The sequence below is a fragment of the Pituophis catenifer genome, unplaced genomic scaffold (genome assembly GCF_029215685.1).
Source record: "Pituophis catenifer annectens isolate HBS135680 unplaced genomic scaffold, rPitCat1.0.hap2 SCAF_5, whole genome shotgun sequence".
Classification (NCBI taxonomy): Eukaryota; Metazoa; Chordata; class Lepidosauria; order Squamata; family Colubridae; genus Pituophis; species Pituophis catenifer.
The window spans coordinates 14,887,175-14,906,817 of record NW_027256885.1 but is presented as its reverse complement, the minus strand read 5'-3'; the positions used below and the strand labels follow the sequence as shown (position 1 = coordinate 14,906,817).

At 42.1% G+C, this 19,643-nt stretch overlaps 1 protein-coding gene across 2 annotated transcripts in view; it reads right to left on the bottom strand.

Moving 5' to 3' along the window:
- UBTF (upstream binding transcription factor) overlaps positions 1–19,197 on the bottom strand; it is a 324,947-nt gene extending 305,750 nt beyond the window's left edge. The window contains exons 1-2 of one of the 2 annotated variants that reach the window (XM_070944829.1): positions 19,123–19,197; positions 15,145–15,279 (exon numbers count right to left, since the gene is read on the bottom strand). The gene's annotated coding sequence lies outside the window, so the exon portion shown is untranslated. The remainder of the gene's footprint in view (positions 1–15,144; positions 15,280–19,122) is intronic. The other variant, XM_070944830.1, reaches the window with a different exon arrangement.
- Between the last annotated feature and the right edge of the window lie 446 nt (positions 19,198–19,643).

Here is a 19,643-nt window from a genome sequence, read left to right as displayed (position 1 = left end):
TGAAGTGCCATTACAATATCTTCTCTTATTTCCTTATTCCGAGTTTCGATAACCTCCTTAATTTCAGCCATCTCATCAGACACTCCCTTAATTTTTCCCTCTAAAACAGAGGTTTGCTGCTTAAAGGCCTCCTGTAAAGACTCTTGTAGAGCTTCCAAAGTCAATATTTGTGGATTTGGAGTAGACAAAGATTGTAGTTTAGATGGTTGTGCTGGTGATCCTCCAGCACTTTTAAAAGAGCCGGGTTTTGTTTGCTTAGAAGCCATTTTTAACTTTCAATTTATACTTCTTGCAGCAACCAAATCAATAAGTCCAATTGTTTTTAAATCTTTTGTAAATATTGTAATTTATTTAAAGTCCATACTGTAATCTTTCCACTTTAAATCTTTCTTTCTTTAATATAGAATCCAATAATCTTGAACAGCCTTAAGAGCGCTAACGATGTTAACAATCACTTTCACTATAACTTTCACTTTTCCACGCCCTGTTACAGTTCAGGCGCCATTTTTCCTTTCCTTTTTTTAAAATGATCTTAGAAGGAAGAAATACAGGTGAAACTCGAAAAATTAGAATATCGTGCAAAAGTTTATTTATTTCAGTAATGCAACTTAAAAGGTGAAACTAATATATGAGATAGACTCATTACATGCAAAGTGAGATAGTTCAAGCCTTGATTTGTCATAATTTTGATGATTATGGCTTACAGCTCATGAAAACCCCAAATTCACAATCTCAGAAAATTAGAATATTACATGAAATCAATAAAACAAGGATTGTACATAGAACAATATCGGACCTCTGAAAAGTATAAGCATGCATATGTACTCAGTACTTGGTTTGGGCCCCTTTTGCATCAATTACTGCCTCAATGCGGCGTGGCATGGATGCTATCAGACTGTGGCACTGCTGAGGTGTTATGGAAGACCAGGATGCTTCAATAGCGGCCTTCAGCTCTTCTGCATTGTTCGGTCTCATGTCTCTCATCTTTCTCCTGGCAATGCCCCATAAATTCTCTATGGGGTTCAGGTCAGGCGAGTTTGCTGGCCAATCAAGCACAGTAATCCCATGGTCATTGAACCAGGTTTTGGTACTTTTGGCAGTGTGGGCAGGTGCCAAGTCCTGCTGGAAAATGAAGTCAGCATCCCCATAAAGCTCGTCTGTGGAAGGAAGCATGAAGTGCTCCAAAATCTCCTGATAGACAGCTGCATTGACCCTGGACTTAATGAAGCACAGTGGACCAACACCAGCAGATGACATGGCTCCCCAAATCAACACAGACTGTGGAAACTTCACACTGGACTTCAAGCATCTTGCAGTGTGTGCCTCTCCATTCTTCCTCCAGACTCTGGGTCCTTGGTTTCCAAATGAGATGCAAAAGTTGCTCTCATCAGAAAAGATGACTTTTTTTCTTTAGCCCAGGTAAGATGCTTCTGACGTTGTTTGTTGTTCAGGAGCGGCTTGACAAGAGGAATACGACATTTGAAGCCCATGTCCAGGATCCGTCTGTGTGTGGTGGTTCTTGATGCACTGACTCCAGCCTCAGTCCTCTCCTTGTGAAAGTCCCCAACACTTTTGAATGGCCTTTTCCTGGCAATCCTCTCCATCCTTGCTGCTTGTGCACCTATTTCTTCCACACTTTTCCCTTCCACATAACTTTCTATTAATGTGCTTTGATACAGCACTTTGGGAACATCCAACTTCTTTTGCAATTACCTTTTGAGGCTTTCCCTCCTTATGGAGGGTGTCAATGATGGTTTTCTGCACAACTGTCAGATCAGCAGTCTTTCCCATGATTGTGATTCCTACTGAATCAGACTGAGAGACCATTTAAAGGCTCAGGAACCCTTTGCAGGTGTTATGGCTTAATTAGCTGATTAGAGTGGGACACTTTGAGCCTAGAATATGGAACCTTTTGACAATATTCTAATTTTCTGAGATTGTGAATTTGGGGTTTTCATGAGCTGTAAGCCATAATCATCAAAAGTATGACAAATCAAGGCTTGAACTATCTTGCTTTGCATGTAATGAGTCTATCTCATATATTAGTTTCACCTTTTAAGTTGCATTACTGAAATAAATGAACTTTTGCACAATATTCTAATTTTTCGAGTTTCACCTGTATGGATACAGAGGTAAAGTTCAGTACTTGCAGTTACTAGGACTGTTTTTGTTCTGCCTGCTTTGGGATTAATTTAAAACTGAATGTTGATTGCAGGGGTGGTCGCCACGTCCCGGATCTGGAGCTCTGTCGGGCTACCAGGGAGCTCTCACCCTTCAAGCCCCAGAATTATTCCTAGGGCTTTTGGGGAGCTCTACCTTCATCCGGCTGCTTGCCTTCCCCTCTTCTCCCAAGAAAATAAAATAGATTTGCGCTGATTTGCGCTATCTTTTTTTATTTATTTATTTATTTATTTATTTATTTAAAACAATACATCAAAAAAAAGAAATAGTCAAACAAATGATCGCGACAGGAACTTTACATGATATTTACACTTTCTACGGTATGTAGGTTTCAGTCAGATTTAACATATATTAAACGTAATCCTGGTTATACTTGACTTTTTGGGCATCTGTTGTTCAACCAAACGTACCATTTGTCCCAACATTGGAAATATACGGAGTCCTTTTGATCTCTCAATGCTTTAGTTAGTCTGTCGGCTTCCGCATAATCCAAAATTTTCTCCAAAATCAAATCTTCAGCCGGCAGATCTTTCCCCTTCCAATGTTGGGCGAAACATATTCTTGCTGACGTGGTGATAAATACACACAGACACCATATATTTGTGCCTATGTTGTCTGGCCTGATGTTCAGTAGATAGTACTCTGGTTTCAGAATTAGGTTATAACCTGTGATTTCCATGATCCATGCCTGTATAATTTTCCAGAATTCAGTCGTCCTGGAGCAGGTCCACCACATGTGGAAATAGGTGCCAATCTCCCCACACTTCCAACAGTTTGGTGAGAGATTTGAGTACATTTTAGAAAGACGAGCAGGTGGAAGGTGCCATCTATACAGCATCTTGTACACATTTTCTTTGTATGATGTTGCCCACAGGAATTTCATATATTTAAGCCAGATTTCTTCCCATTTTGTCAAATCAATTGGATAGCCAATATTTCTCCCCCAGGCAATCATAGAGTCTTTAACTATTTCATCCCCTATCCAATAGTCTATTAAAAGTTTATATATCCTTGATAACATTTTGTCCTCTTTTCCTAGAATGATATTGTCCAGATCATGCTGATTCAAATTAATACCATCTTGTTCCCTATCTTTTTTAAATTTCGAGCAAATTTGGGCATAAGCCCACCAATCCAGTTGTCTTCCCTGCAACTCCAACTCATTTCTTGATTTCAGACTACCATGGGGGTCCAAAAGTTCCCGGTAAGAGAGATGATTTTCTTTGTTATATAAAGGCCTATACGTTATAGCTTCGAGTGGGACCAGCCAAGAGGGGATTGAAGAGTAAAATTTACCCTTAATTTTCCTCCAGGACTCAATTAGAATATTCCTCACATAATGTCCTGCAAGGCACCTGTGCTTTGGGATTTTGTTTTGCCAAAGAAAATAATGCCAACCTTGATGTAGCCCCTCCCCTTCCAAGATCAACAACCTCCTTCTTCTCAACAATATCCAATCCCTGATCCAGACTAAATTTGCAGCCTGATAGTAGTATTCCTATTTTGGAACACCAAATCCTCCTCTTTCTTTAAGCTCTTGAAGCATTTTAAGTTTGATTCTAGTTTTTTTATTTTGCCAAATGAATTTAAGGACATAGTAATTTAGTTTTTAAAAAAAATTATTATCCAATCTAGCTGGTGCTGTATAGAATAGGTATATCCATTTCGGGAGTATGTAAGTTTTTATAATTGCTATTCTACCTAGTAGGGATATCTGCATGTTCTTCCACTTCTCTAGATCCTGACCTGTTCTCTTGAGAAGGTTCAGATAGTTGTCTTCTTTGATCGTGGAGCATTTGGCTGATATAATAATACCTAGATATTTTAGTTTATTTACAATTTGGAACCCCAAATTCGCTTCTAATTCTTTCCCTTGCTTTACTGTCAGATTTTTGGCAATAATTTTAGTTTTTTCCCTATTGACTTTTAATCCCGCCACCTTACCATATTTTTCTATTTCCTGGGTCAGACACGGTCCCGATATCAACGGATCTTCTAATATAAATACTAAGTCATCAGCGTAAGCCTGCACCTTATATTGTTGATTTTGGATATAAAGACCTTTTATCCCCGTATTACGTCTAATTTCCCTCAGTAGGGGTTCTAATGACAAAATAAATAACAACGGGGAAAGCAGACACCCTTGTCTAGTTCCTTTCTCAATATCAATTTGACCAGATACATCACCATTAATTGAAATTTTAGCAGTCTGTTTCGAGTAAATTGCACGGATTGCCCGAATAACTCTTTCTCCAAATTGCATATGTTGCAGTAAACCTATTAAAAAGCTCCAGTTCACACGATCAAAGGCCTTATGTGCATCCATGAATACCAGGGCCAATTGTTTATCAATATGGGTTTCATAGTATTCCAAAACATTCATAACTATTCTTACATTGTCTCTAATCTGTCTGCCTGGTAAGAAGCCATTTTGGTCTTCATGTATAAATTGGTTAAGAAACCCTTTGAGTCTCTCTGCTAAAACTGCTGCGAATAATTTATAATCTGCATTAAGGAGTGAGATGGGCCTATAGTTCTGAATCTGAGATAGGTCACTATCGTCCTTTGGCAAAAGAGTTATTAGTGCTTCTGTCCATGATTTTGGGGTCTGTCCCTCCCGAATCACCCCATTAAATAACTCAGTCATATGCGTACCTAGTATTTCCCAAAGTGCTTTGTAATATTCAATCGGTAGGCCATCTGTACCGGGAGTTTTCCCTGTCTTTTGTTTTCCCATGACCCTTTCAATTTCCCCCTCTGTAATTTCTTTTTTTTTTTATTGAAAAAGTTTTCAAATACAAATTTTTCCCCCATTTTTCTCCCCCCCTCCTCCCTAACCCCCCCTCACCACCCATCCCCCCCTGGGACTTCTTCACAACAAAAACCTAATTCATAACAGATTATATAATATTTTACCATCCCCTTACTCCCTCCTCTAAATACTGACCCTTACTTACTAATAATATTATTAATATTATTACTTCCCCCTTTTACCATACATTTCAAAAAAAAAACATTCAACTATAACATTGTATGAAAACTTCTAATTTAACATAATATTATTATAACTCCCAATTTAGCAATAATCTGCCCTTTTTCTCCTCCCCCATACTTTTATCTGTATATTATTACAACATTTCAAAACAACCTTCCACTTTAAAACTATATAATAAATCCTACTTTAACATTTAATCTTTTGTGTATATTAATATAACATTTCAAAGCAGCCTTCCCCATAAATCCTAATTTAACATTTATTCAACTCTATCCATTTTCTCCACTCCCCTAAATATATCACTTAAACATCCCTTTTCTTAAACTAAACAATCAGTAAACTAACCTATTTCCACCCACTTTCCTACAAAATTGCCATACACAACAATTCTTAGTATCTTTAAGCCACTGCCCGCCCTGCTAAAAAAAAATATATTCCGTTATATAGAAAAAATCAATGACTTTAAATTTATAATCCATATAATATCTTCTTTGATATCTTTCCACTGGATTGTTGAGTCCATCATCCATGTTAGGGTAACATAGCATCCTGGTGCAACAGTTTGTTCAAAATCCTCCGTCATCATCTGCCCCCATCAGTAATGAATATCCTCATATGTATATAAAAGAGAAAAAACAACCACCCAAGTGACATTATAATTATATTCCATATAGTTGTAATTGTGGCTTTCATCAGAATTATTAATTCCCATCATCATATTGGGTAACAACCAGATCTTCTGCATGCCCCAACATAGCTCTCTTGCCTTATAGCTCAAGATGAATATAATATATTTATCAATAAAAAAAAAGAAATCCAAAATAGATAATTCCAATTCAACAATTTAAGGCTCTTTTCACATCCCAAAATTACGGCATTGCAGAGGTCTGTCACTCTCCTCAGGATAATATTAACCAATACTTCGCCTCAACTATCTTTTCATATATTCATTCATTTTTTTAAAAAAATAACTGGCTTCACTGTTGCTTAATTTAGAAGTTTTTATTTTTGTGAGACCTATTTCTTTTTTTCTTTTCTTTTTGTGGGTTTGATCTCCATCCTAGTTTCCTTTCTACAAGTTGTATATCAACTGATCGGTTTTCATTCTGCTTTATAACTTGATCTTGTTGGTTTTGTTTTTGTGTCTCATATTTCTTTTTTGCTCCATACTTGTCTGTGACTTGATAAATCATCACGTTAGAGTCCGATGCCACTTCTCTCATATTTGTAGATAATCCAGCTGAGGTGTCTAAAGAATCCAAAGGCAATTTGTCCACCACAGCCTCTGTAATTCGATGTTTTCCCTTTATTTCCAACTCCTTCTGCTTATCCTGTATTGTGCCTAAAGATGTTAAGTTCATTTTCAAAAATTTTTGATAAAATTCTTCCGCTTTTTCAACAGTATTTAGTTGGTATCTTTCTCCTTGATATCTCAATATTATACCAACTGGGGCATCCCACCTGAATAGAATATTTCTTTTTTTTTAGCTCAGTCACCAGAAAACCAAATTTCTTCCTTTCCAATAACATCTTGGGCGGGAGCTCTTTGTAAATCCAAATCTTTCTTCCAAACATTTGCAAAGTAGAGTTGAAGGAATTTTGCACAATATTATTTCTAATTTCTTTATCTGTAAAATAAATCACCACATCTCTAGGCAATTGCCTTTGCTTTGCAATCCAGGAGTTTATTCTATAAACTCTATCGATCCTACAAAATACTTCCTCAGGTTGGACCTTTAAGATCCCAGCCAGAATTTCAGAAGATATTTTCCTTAAATCAACTCTGTTATTTTCCTGCAATCCTCTCAGTCTAATCGCATATTCAGTAAAATTATATTGCATCATTAAGACTTCTCTTTCAATCCGTTGTTGCATGTTTTCTGCATTACAAGTTTTTTGATCAGCCTCCATTTTAGGTTTTTCTTCTGAGCTATTGTCTTGAGTGTTTGTCAAATCATTTTCAATTTTTTGTATTCTATTGTCCAAATTGTCCTCAATTTCTTCCACTTTAGACTCTAATAAGTTAGTATTTGCATCCAACTTGATCATAAATTCTGAAAAGCCATTAGCCATTTTTATAATCTTTCGGTCCAGAGTATCAAACTTTAATTGCACTAATTCTTTAATTTCCTGCTTAAATTTTTCAAAGTTCTGATTCACAATCTCATCCCTTCTTACAATCTCCTCCAAAAGAAATTCAATTATATTAAAATCAGTTTTCTGAGACTGGAGCTTTAAGACTTGTTCACGTAATTTATTAATGGGGGAATCCCCCCCCCCACAGCTTGTTTGTTCGGCTTTGCAAGCTTTAATGCCATATTTCCACACAAACTATTTTTTTTTAAAAAAAAAGAGAGGCAAAGAAGAAAAAAAAGACTTCTTTCCAACCAAGATCAATATCAGATCTCCAGAAAGAGAAAAACACAAAAATAGAGCTTTATCTTAAGTGTAGCCAGAAGTATTTATTCCGCTACTTTGTATCTTAATGGGAAACGGAAGGACTCTCCCTTTCAGCCCCTTCTCAAGCCTCGGCAGTCGCCATTTTTAAAAATTCTTTTTTTTCCTTTTCCCTTTCCTTCTTCAATAACTGTTGTAAAATGAATAAAATACTTGCGATTCAGGGTCACAGGTCCAGCTCATATCCTTTTTAATTGTTCTGTTAATTTTTGTAGGCTTGTTCTTGTCGCCTAGCTCTGCATAGGCAGAGATCTCCCAAAGCCCGGAGCGGCGGCGGGGGAAATAGGGAGCTTCGTCTGCTTCGTCCCCAAAAGTAAAAAAAAAACTTTTGGGGCTATGCAGAGAGCTCTACCTGCCCCCGCCGGCTCTATCTCCATTTCCACATGGAAATGGAGTTTTTTCGAGCCGCCTTTCAGTTGTAAAGGCGGCTCTTTACAGGCAATGGGGCGGCGATCCGAAGGGATCGTCTGGCGGCGGCAAGAGGCAAACCGGAAGCTGCTCTGTAATTTCTTCATCCAATATTTCCCTAGATAAACCTGGTATTTGGGGTATGTCTGATTCCTCTAAGTATTTCTTTATTTCCTGCTCAGACTTATCATCCTTACAATATAGGTTAGTATAAAATTCCTGTACAATTATTTTCTTCCCTTCTTCCCCTGTAATCCAATTGCCTTTCCCATCTCTCAAGTTATGGATTCTATTCTTTTCCTTTTCTTTATTTAGACGGTAAGTGAGCCACCTCCCTTGTTTGTTTGCCCTTTCGAAGTATCTTTGCTTCATCCACCTTATTTTTTTCTCCAAATCCTGTTGATCTAATAAATTAATTTGGTGTCGTGCTAATTTCAAGTTCATTTTAAGTCCTATATTACTTGGATCCTGCTGTAACATAGCCTCACTTCTTACCAGGTCATCTAATAATTTATTGCGCTCAGCCCTTTCCTTCTTTCGTTTCCCTGCCATATAATTAATCACCAAACCACGAAACACAGCCTTCGCTGTGTCCCATACGTTGAAAAGGCTTGCATCCTCCCTGTTGTTTTCCTGAAAGAAGAACCCCATCTCTTTAAGTGTTTTAAAAATAACTCATCTTTAAAAACTCTTATATCCAATCTCCACTTAGGCCTTATTTTCCGGCTTCCCCATGTTATCCAAAGAGGGTTGTGGTCTGCCCACTCATTGACGCCTATTTCTGCTTTCTGTATCCCCTGACTCAATTCCCCTGATAACCACGCCGCATCTATCCGCGACCAAGATGAGTGCCTGGCGGAGAAGTATGTATATTGTTTATCATCTGGGTGCTTTTCCCTCCAAATATCTCTGAGTCCAAATTCTTCTTGTATTTGATGCCAGATAGAAGGCAACCTTTTCTTTACCATATTCTTTTCCCCTTTCTGCTTCCTCTTTCCAGATGTATAATCTTTGCTTTTATCCTCTATAGCATTAAAGTCTCCCACTACACAGATATGTGGGTAATCATATTCAACCAGTTTAGAGTGCAAGGTCTGAAAAAAAACTTTCTGATTTCCATTGGGTGCGTATATACAGACCAATAGACATTTTTTATCACATATTTCTACCTCAACCATCAGCAGTCTCCCGTCTTCGTCTGCAAAAATCAGCCTCGACTTTATATGTTTTCGTACATAAATAGCTACTCCTCTTTTTTTTGTTTCTGCTAGGGATGTATATAATTGACCCAGTTTATTATAATTCAATAAATAGAGGTGATCTTTTTTTATATGTATCTCTTGGAGGCATACTATATTCAAACGTGCTTTCATTAATTTAGTGAAAACCTTTTTCCTTTTATTTGGACTATTCAATCCATTGATATTAACAGACATTAAACGCATCTCTTCCCCCATCCCATCTTCCTTATTACCCTTACTTGCCTTCTGCTTGAGGTTTCTTTTTTGATTGTCTTGTTTCGACACCCCTCTCTACCTGAGTCTGAGATTGTCCTTTCTCTTTCTTCCTTTCACCTACTTGTTCTATTTCCCTTCTCTCTTCCTCCTCTAGTACTTCTTCCCTGCTCTTGCTCTCTAGCTCTTCTCCCACGTCTAATTCTGAGGGGTTCAAATGTCTAATAAAGAAATCTCTAGCGTCTCTAAGGTTGTCGATTCTCACCCTTTTTTCTGCCCAAGTAAATAATAACCCTTTCGGGAGTAGCCACCTATATAATATTTTATGCTTTCTCAGTTGGGCCGTTAAAAAGTGATAATTGCGCCGTATTTCCCGAACCCGCCTAGGGAGTTGCCTTAGGAATATCAATTGTTTGTCCTTATAAGTTACTGTTTTATCTCTGGCCTTCGCAATCACATCTTCCCTAAGGGCTTTCTTAGATAGTCTGATATGGACCTCAGTCGGAAGTTTCTGTCTCCTGGCATAACTCGTGTGAACCCGAAACACATCGTCTATATCCCTCAAAACCTCTTCCTTTGTGATCTCCAAAGTCCCAGCCAATATTTCTGCTACTATATCTCTTAACGGCTCCCCCCTTTCTTCCACCACGTTTTGAATCCTCAGATAGAAAGATGATCGTTCCATTTCGAGAAAAATAATTTCCTCTTCTAGGACCCTGTTCACCGCTATTTGTTCCCTTTCCTCTCCATCTTGTCTTTCCTCACATCGTCCCATCCTCCTTTCAATGTCTTGTATTTTACTCTCCTGTTGCGTCAACACCCCCTGAACACCTTCCAAGCTCTCATTCAACATTTTGATATCATTTCTAACGGCTCCCAGCTCCCCTTTGCGCTATCTTAGCGGTTTTTACGAGATCGCGGGGCTGACCATCCGAAAGGAACGTCTACCAGCGCCTGCGGTGCCACCGGAAGTCACCTAATCTCTTTTTAAAAACATCCAGTGTTGGAGCATTTACAACTTCTGGAGGCAAGTTGTTCCACTGATTAATTGTTCTAACTCTCAGGAAATTTCTTAGTTCTAAGTTGCTTCTCTCCTTGATTAGTTTCCACCCATTGCTTCTTGTTCTACCCTCAGGTGCTTTGGAGAATAGCTTCACTCCCTCTTGTTTGTAGCAGCCCCTGAGATATCGGAACACTGCTATCATGTCACCCCTAGTCCTTCTTTTCATAAGACTAGACATATCCAGTTCCAGCAACCGTTCTTTATATGTTTTATCCTCGAGTCCCCTAATCATCTTTGTTGCTCTTCTCTGCACTCTTTCTAGAGTCTCTACATCTTTTTTACATTGTGGCGACCAAAATTGGATGCAGTATTCCAAGTGTGGCCTTACCAAGGCTTTATAAAGTGGTATTAACACTTCACGTGATCTTGATTCTATCCCTCTGTTTATGCAGCCTAGAACTGTGTTGGCTTTTTTGGCAGCTTCAGCACACTGCTGGCTCATATTTAAGTGATTGTCGAACTAGGACTCCAAGATCCCTCTCACAGTGTTAAAATAAGCCCCCCACCAACTACTTACACGCATGCGCAACTGGTCCTGCCATTGCCTCTGGTTGCTTGCCGCACAACCAAAACGAGTTGAGGCGAGGCCGGGGGGGAGGGGGGAACATGCCCTCCCCTCCCTGTTCTTTGCGCTGGCTGAGTGGCTCTCAGCCGCTGCCTTGACATGTCCCGCTGCTGCCTCATGGAGCAGGACTCTGCAAGGCTTGTGCCCTTGCACGCACGAACTGCAGCACTGCCACGAGCTTCATCATACCAGCAGAGCTGGCGACCTGCCGTTCGCGGCTGCGCTGGTATGTCAAACCTCGTGGCAGTGCTGCTGTTCGTGCGTGCAAGGGCACAAGCCTTGCAGAGTCCTGCTCCACGAGGCAACTGCGGCATGATGAGTCTCACAAAGACTCATTTCTGACAGGTGGGGTGGGGGAGAAGCAAGACACGTGGAGCGAGACGTGGCTTCCCTTGCCGTCTCTTCTCCCACCCCCCCTCGCCGGGCATGGCACTGCTCTTGCCCCTTGCTTAGCCACCTTCCCCCTTTAGGGATGCAATTTGGGGGTGGCAAGTGGGGTGGGTGAGAAGTGGGACGCGTGTCTTGCCTTTCAAACTCCGTCGCGTTCCTCACTGTTGTGTCCAGGGAAACACGTAAAAGAAAACTTCTCACAAGTTCGAGAAGTTTGATTGAACTTGTGAGGAGGTTTTTTTTTTACAACGTGTTTCCCTGGTGTATGAAGAAGCTTGCGGCGGTGCTGCAGTTCGTGCATACACGGGCACAAGCCTTGCAGAGTCCTGTTCCACGCGGCGGTGGCGGGACATGTCAGGGCAGTGGCGGCCAGCCACTCGGCCGGCGCGAAGAACAGGGAGGGGAGGCGGCAGCAACGACGGAACATCCAGTCCCACACTCGCCACCTCCTCCACCCCCAAAATAAGACACCCCCCACCCAGCCCCCCAATAATAAGGCCAAGCCCTTATTTCGGGGTTCAAAAGAAAATAAGACCCTGTCTTATTTTCAGGGAAACACAGTATTACTTCGTTTGCTTCTAGGTGTTTTTTGTTAGTTTTTACTTTTGTCGCAAACCTTTGTTCGTTGTGAGCCTTAGGTTTCCTCCCTTCATCTTTGCAGGCTCGGGTTATTTGCTGATATTCTGCCTTAGTTATGTGCCATTTTTTCCACTTTTTATACTTGTCCTTTTTGTCATTCAATTTGTCAGAGAGTTCTTTATGCAGCCATGCTGGTTTCTTTTGAGAGCTGTTATTTTTCTTCTTCATTGGTATTGTGCTAGACTGGGCTTTATAATTTCACTTTTCAAAATTTCCCAAGCTTCTTGAGTTGTTTTTCCCTTGAGGATTCTCATCCATGGAATCCTTCCCAAGTGCTCTCTAAGTTTATTGAAATTAGCTCTCTTAAAGTCCAAGACTCTAGTTTGACTTTGTTCTATTGCTTGTGCTTGCATAATGTTGAATTCCAATATTGCATGATCACTTGCCCCCAAGGTTCCTGTAGCTTCAACACCTTCTATCATTTCATCTCTGTTAGTGAGAATTAAGTCCAATATGGCTGATCCCCTTGTTCCCTTCTCTACTTTTTGGGAAACAAAGTTGTCTGCTAGGTTTGTCAGGAACCTGTTGGATCTTCCACTTGGTGCAGAGTTTGTCTCCCAGTTGATGTCAGGGTGGTTAAAATCCCCCATTACTATTGTGATGTGCTTCCTACATACCTTAGTTAACTGACTATTTCATCTACAGTATATTGAAAGAGCTCCCAGGACACAAATGGGGAAACTTCTATAGGGAGACAGCACAAAAGACCTTGCCATCACACTGGAACTGTGAGCCCATTATTTACTAGGGGTGTTTTTTGCCAGAAACCAAACATCAGTTTCCAGCAAAAATGTAAATCACGGTCACGTGACCACGGGAAGCTGCAAACAGGTGTAAATGCAGTCTGGTTGCCAAGTGCCCAAAATGAGGTTGGTTATGTGACCATAAGGAGGGCAGGGTGGCTGTTGGAAGTTCAGAACCGGGTCATAAGTAGCTTTTGAGGGCTCTGTTGTAACTTTGAATGATTGCTAAGTCAAGGACTACCTGTAATAGATTATGAAAGTTATAGCTCAAAATGTTTCAAAGGCATGAGCTGCCTATTCTTGCTGCATAGCAAGTAGCAATTAGATTGTACCCTAATTCACTGGACAACAATTTTTTTCCAAAAGTTTTGCTTGCTGAAAAACTTTTATTATGATAGACCCCCTCAAACTGAACACAAATATAATTTCAGAATGACTGTATCATATAGGAAACTTGAGAAATATGAAATTAACTTCTAATGACTATGTTTTAATTGCACAATGCTTCCGACACACTTCAGTTCAATGGGGCTAAAAGTGTTTTGCTGCCGATTTTCATTTGTACTCTCACTGTAGTGTCTAACAATAATAGTCAGCCAGCATTGATGGATTCCAGTTGCCCTGATACTGTTTTTTCATTGTGGCAATGTCCTGGTGAAACCTTTCACCAAGTTTGTAACTGACTGCACCTGGTTTTTCATGAAATAAGTCCAAGTGTAAATGCAAAAAATCAATCTTCAGTGACACATTGCACTTCGTGGTCTTGTATTCTGCAAGATGTTTGCCAACCACCAAATGTAGTCTGGTGCTCTGTAGTTGCCAAGAAAATTCTCAACAACATCCTTGAATGCTTTCTGGTTAATTTGTCTGACCCCACTAACAGAACTTTGAACTGGATGCAATTGATGATGTATCTGATTAGTGGACAAGCAAAAATGTCTTCCTTAAATGCATCAGTTATTCTTGGAAACATCCGTCTCAAATAATGAAAACCTTCACCTTCCTTGTTCATCACTTTCACAAAATTTTTCATCAGTCGAGTTTTATGTGGAGACAAAAATGTTTTTGTCGGGTCAACAAGTGGATCATGCTCCATGTTTTTCTGTCCTGGAACCAAATTCTTTTGGAGTGGCTATTTCCTTTTAATATAATGTGACTCTCTTGCACAGCTGTCCCATTCACATATGTAACAGCAGTACTTGCTATATCGGAGCTACAGTCCAAGCAGCAGAGCCACTACTTTTAGATCTCCACAGGTATTCGTTGTACTTGGTGTACTGGATGTGCTTCAACAACAGTTCCATGTTTTTGTATTGTTTCTTTTATGGGTGCAGCATAGCCAATAGGTACTGGATGTACAATGCCATTGTGTAAAAACAGAAGACTTCTATAAAATGGTACCTGGTAAGTTAAATTACAGGTTATTTTCATGATTAGCAGCCAAACATCTTTTAAGATACATCCAAAATTGTTCAGGAAGCAAAATTTTTGTTGTCCAGAGAAATCCAAGACGCTATGGCTCACCCGTCACCTGGAAAATTCTTCTCTTCTACAGATGCAAGGACACAAGCACTGTCAGTGTTTCTACACACACAATACCCTAAACTAAGCTGTGAACATACTTTAGCTGTGAATGGACTTACAGACTGTGGCTTCTCCTCCCTTTCCACAGGAGGTATGGCTGCAAATTTATACTCTATGGTTTGTTTTGAAGTTCCTGCATCATCTGAATATAGCACAAAATGGCTTCTTCCAGCCAGCACAAACAAGAGAGGGAACCCTTGGTTGGTTTTTAAGTGTATTTTCATCACGGCACATTCAGAAGATACAGGAACCTTAGAATAACCCATATGGGTGGCTCCAGCTGCACTGTTTGTTGGTGGGCAGCCCTGAGATGTATTCATGGTTAACCACAAACCAGAGTCACTGTGTTCTTTAAATGCAGACAAGAATAGAAATAGCCAAATGAGATGACATTGCTGATAAAACTAGAATAGTGTTACACCTTGTTTGTGTGATCACAGAAAATATCTGAGTAAGAACCATACGTTTCAAACTTTTTTCCACATGTTATCTATTAGCAGCAGTATTCAGCCCTGTTTGGATTTTTAATGAAAGCAACTAAGCAACTTTAAAAATTAATAAGCAACTTATTTAGTAAAGTTGAATATTTCAAGGAGTGGCAGCTAAGAATAGGATTCTGCATAATTTTCTAATGTAGCATTGGCCTTTCCAGCATTCCTTCTCACCTTGATTTTTGGGGGCTGTCATTTCTAAATCAGTTGGACTATCTGCTGTTTCTTTCATCCTCCACCTCTCAGACCCAAAGGGTGACACCTCCTGGGTCTCCCCCCACTTCACAGTGGCGTCAATCAATTTTGACCCTGAAAAAGATAAATTGGAATAATGATCTCTGCTTACCAGTGCTACCTTCACAAAAAGGTACAAAAGCCGTCAGCACAAACATGGGAGTTTAGGTTAGTAGTTCCTGGAAACTAATAGATTGATCAAACAGTCCTTGAACCTGTGAGCTACTTAGGTATTCAAGAGCAAGTGGGAGCTAAAAGAGGAAACAGGTCCTCACAATGCCTGTATCTGATGGGAGGGCTAAAAGATTCCTATGAAGTTGAGGAAGCTACTAATGGTTTAAGATGGTTTCAGGAACAGCCTAAACTTTTCTTCAGAATACTGCAACAGAAAACGAGGCTGCACCTGGTAAACCTAACTATAAAGTAGAATTGGGGGGAGAGGGGGAGGAAATGGGGCTTGGTAGAATCTGCTTAACTGGGGGAAAAAAATCCAGTGATGCTGTGGTGGGGAAAGCTGCTTCAAGCAGAATCCATTTTACAGGTGAGGAAGAAAACCAAAACAGAAGTGGGGAAGGGTAGATGGATTACAAGAGAGGAGAGTTGGATCAGCCTGTAGTGTTTTTTTCCACTTTAATTTTGAGTGTAACTCCACATCCAGACCTCCATGGGTTGATAAATTTGATTTCCATTGTTAAGTTTTGTGTGATTTTGTTGTCAGCACATTCAACTATGTAATGAACAAAGTATTTACTACGAATACTTCATTCATTCATTCAGATCTAGGATGTCTTATTTTTGTGTTCCCTTTATTTTTTTGAGCAGTGTATTTCCTCTGCTCGCTTGGGTGGCCTATAGTATACACCTATGGCAATGTCATTTTCCCCCCTTTTACATTGACCCAAATGCATTCCTGGAAGTTTTCATCATTTTTGTGCTCTATTTCTGTAGAGATGTAGTTATTTCTTATATATAGTGCAACTCCATCTCCTCTTTTATTTGGTCTATTTCTTTTAAATAATTTAAATCCCTCTAGCTGTATGTTCCATTTGTGGGTTTCATCCCACCAAGTTTCCGTAATGGCAACAATATCATATCTGCCCTCATTTACTTGAATTTCTAATTCACCCTGTTTATTCCTCATCTGTGCATTGGTGTATAGACATTTAAGTCCATTTTGATTGACCCTGTGTTTACTTTCTACATAACCTGTGTTGTCCAAACTAGAATTATTACAGGAGTGAGATATCAGCCAGCATTAATGAAGGGAGGAAAATAGAGGTCCGGAGCGGATCTATGGGCGAAACAAATGAAAAAGCTGGTTTTCTTGGACGAGCCGAATGGATATTCTTTGAAAGACAACGCAACGCCCAGCGACAGGGTAAGCGGAGTAAAGGCGAATCGGTTGGGAGGGGTGGAGAGGAGGCAGTCCAGGCAAAGGGGTGGGATCTGCAGACCTCTTTCTCTCCCCCCCACTTCCACCAGCTCTTCAGAGGTAGCACCATCGCCAGCCAATCTCCGTCCCCGTCTTTCTGCAGCAGAAAAGGTGCAGCTGCTGCTAGTTGCAGCCCTCCCTCTTCGCCCGTCTCCAGGCAGGCGGGAGAGCCGAGCTGAACCGACAGAGCTGGTAGTGCAGCTGCTTCTGCTTCGAGACGCCCCCCCGTCTCTTTCCGCTCCGCACGCCCTCGAATGAGAAATGCCGCCGCCGCCGCCTGATTTTGCTGCCACCCCAGTTTTTTCAACCCCAACTCGGCCTCCAACCTCCGTTCCTCCCCGCCTTTACGGTTGAAGACGAGAAAGTCGGGAGCGTTTCGCTATGATCTCACCCCGTCGGCTCTCAGCAGTGCCAGCGTTCCCCGCCCACCAACTTCAGTCGCCCTTACAGGGAGGGAGAACTTTTGAGACCGCCGGATTCCAGGATCTTTCCCCTTCCTCCACAGGATTTCGTTCTCTACCACCTTCCGATCCGCTCTACTGAATTTCTACGGGATTTATTCAAGATCCACACATACACATAACCGCGTTAACAGAGCTCACCCTACATTCCAGTGGAATCCTAAGAAAATAATCTGAAGGAAATCAGCTCGGTTCCCAATTCCAGAATCTCCCTTCACTAGCAAGATCCCTTTATCTCAATAAGACTCGTATCGTAGCCCAACCCACGATCCCTAAAAAAAGCAGCTTTCGATAGAGAATCGTTCCTTTATTTCCCCCTTCGGACAATCTAACGGGGGGAGGCAAGCTCCCACACGGTTCCCCGTCGATTAGGCGGACGGTGAAAGCAGTTTTCGTGGCCACTTAAGAACGAGCCTCGGTTCCCCCAAACCCCTGTACCAGAGCGCGAAGCAGCGGATCACGCTTAGTCGGCCAGGAGGAAGACGCCGAACAGCGCCCAGCGTGTTGCAGAGGAAAGGGGAGCAGCAAGCCAGTTCCGCAACTGTCGGTATAATGTTGCCGAGCCGGTTAATGAGACAAGCCCGCCTCGTGGCGGCGGCAGTCGCGAGTTGGGAGGAGCAGGAGCCGGAGAGCCGCTACAGCAGCAACCCCATCACAGCCGCTGGTGGAATGGGCGGGGATGGTTGGTTGGCTAGCGGGAGGGAGGAATGAATACCCGGCTAGGGGTGTCCAGGCAGAGCCAAGGAAGGGCTGCGCGTCCTGGCTGCGGCAGCTACAGCCGCCTCTTTTCCCTCTACCAGCTCCCAGCCACCCAGGGAGTGCTTCCCCCTGCCTGCCTAGGGAGCAGAGGAAGTCGCCGAGTCAAACCTACAGTAGTTAACCCGATTTTCCACACCTAGCCGTGGGGGGTGGATGGCGAAAAAGCTGCTCGTCGAGAGAGGAGACAGGGACGCCAAGCAATTCGTCTGCATGAATCCACCCTCCGGATGGCGGAACGCTCTGGCTCTAACCGGTCCAAAAGGCCATGCTGGTGCCCGACCTCGTCAGGCTGATCAGCGCGGGAAAGTAAGAGGAATCCAAAGCGGGAGATGAAAAGTTTTGCACGTAATTTACAAAGCCAGTGTGCAGCAGCCGTGGGAAGGCGGGAAAAAAACAAGACTTCCCCCGCCGCATTTGATTTCTTTCATGATGCAGGCGAGGAGAAGAGTCGTACAAGGCGACGGCTTCTTTCCACCGCGCCTTTCACACTTTGGCAGCGCCCCTTTGGTTCTAAAAGCAGCTCGGGTTGGAGCAGGAAAAGAAATGGGAGCTCTGCGCCGCAGCCTGTACCGCCTAGTTTTTCCATCTACCTCCGCTGTGACTGAGACAGCCGCCGCCTTCTGCTTTCGCCCTTTTATGGACGAATGGCGCGGCCTATCCAGAAGGCGCGCGGAAGACGGGAAAGGGGCCCAGATTCGATTGCATCTACCAAGGCTCTGATCGGATTCCTTGGGGAAAAGGCAACCCCAAACCCGTTTGCAAAAAAAAAAAAATGCTATTTTAAAACATGGGTTCTTAGATACGGCGACGTTAAAAAGACACCCGGGTTCTCTAAAATGTGTTTGAGAAAAAGTATTAAAATGTCAAAATGTTATTTCGCATTTTTAATGTACGCGCCCCGAAATATTCGATCGAGCCCCTATTTTTAATCTTACCGAGGAAACGGAAGATGCTGGACGGAAAAACCGGCAACGGATACACCACCACGTACCGCCTGCCTGCGCTGCTTCACCGCTGGAGCCGAGGAGGTAACAAAAGCGCCTCGCTCCAGCCCCAGATGGCGGAGCGCAGTGTTGGGTTAATCGCGAGCTCCACAGTACTGCCGCAAAGCTATCTCCAGCTGTAGGCAACGGTGCCCTGGATGGTGCCTTCTTCCCCCCTCCCTCTGATCCTTCCTTGCCCACCCACCTTCCTTTGCGACGGGGGCTCCATCCTGGAGTCGATTTGAGGGGAGACTTTTAGTCCCGTTCTACGTCTGCAACCTACCTGCATATCGGAAGGACTTTGGAGAAAAGCTCTCCCCCGCCCTTCTCCCTCTCTTCTTTCCTGGGCTTGTTTTAGCTTGGAAGCGTTGCTTGAATACACGCCAGTTCTGCAGCGACGGCCCCGGGCGTGGACTCGCTCCAGTCCCCGCAGAGAGCTCGCGCTTCCCCCGCCTCCATCTCTGCTTTTTTTCTTCCAATCAGTCGGTCTCTTCGGCTCCCGGATCCTTAGGCAACCTCACAGCCCTGCTTCACAAGCCCCCATTTTTCCATCTGATGGAGTTGGAAACAAAGGAAACTAGTTTGTAGGGCTTCGGTCTCGCTTTCTGTGTTTGATCTCACCAGGTTGTGGGTCTATCTTTCCAGGTTCTAGAGAGAGAGTATGTTTTTATTGCTCTTTGCTTTTGCAACAAGAGTCAAACGAGGAGGAGTAGGAGGAGAGAAACCCCTTACATTTGCCACAAATCACCTTCGTTTGGGGTTTGTAAAACGCTCGCAAATCACACACACTTGATTTTAATTTGT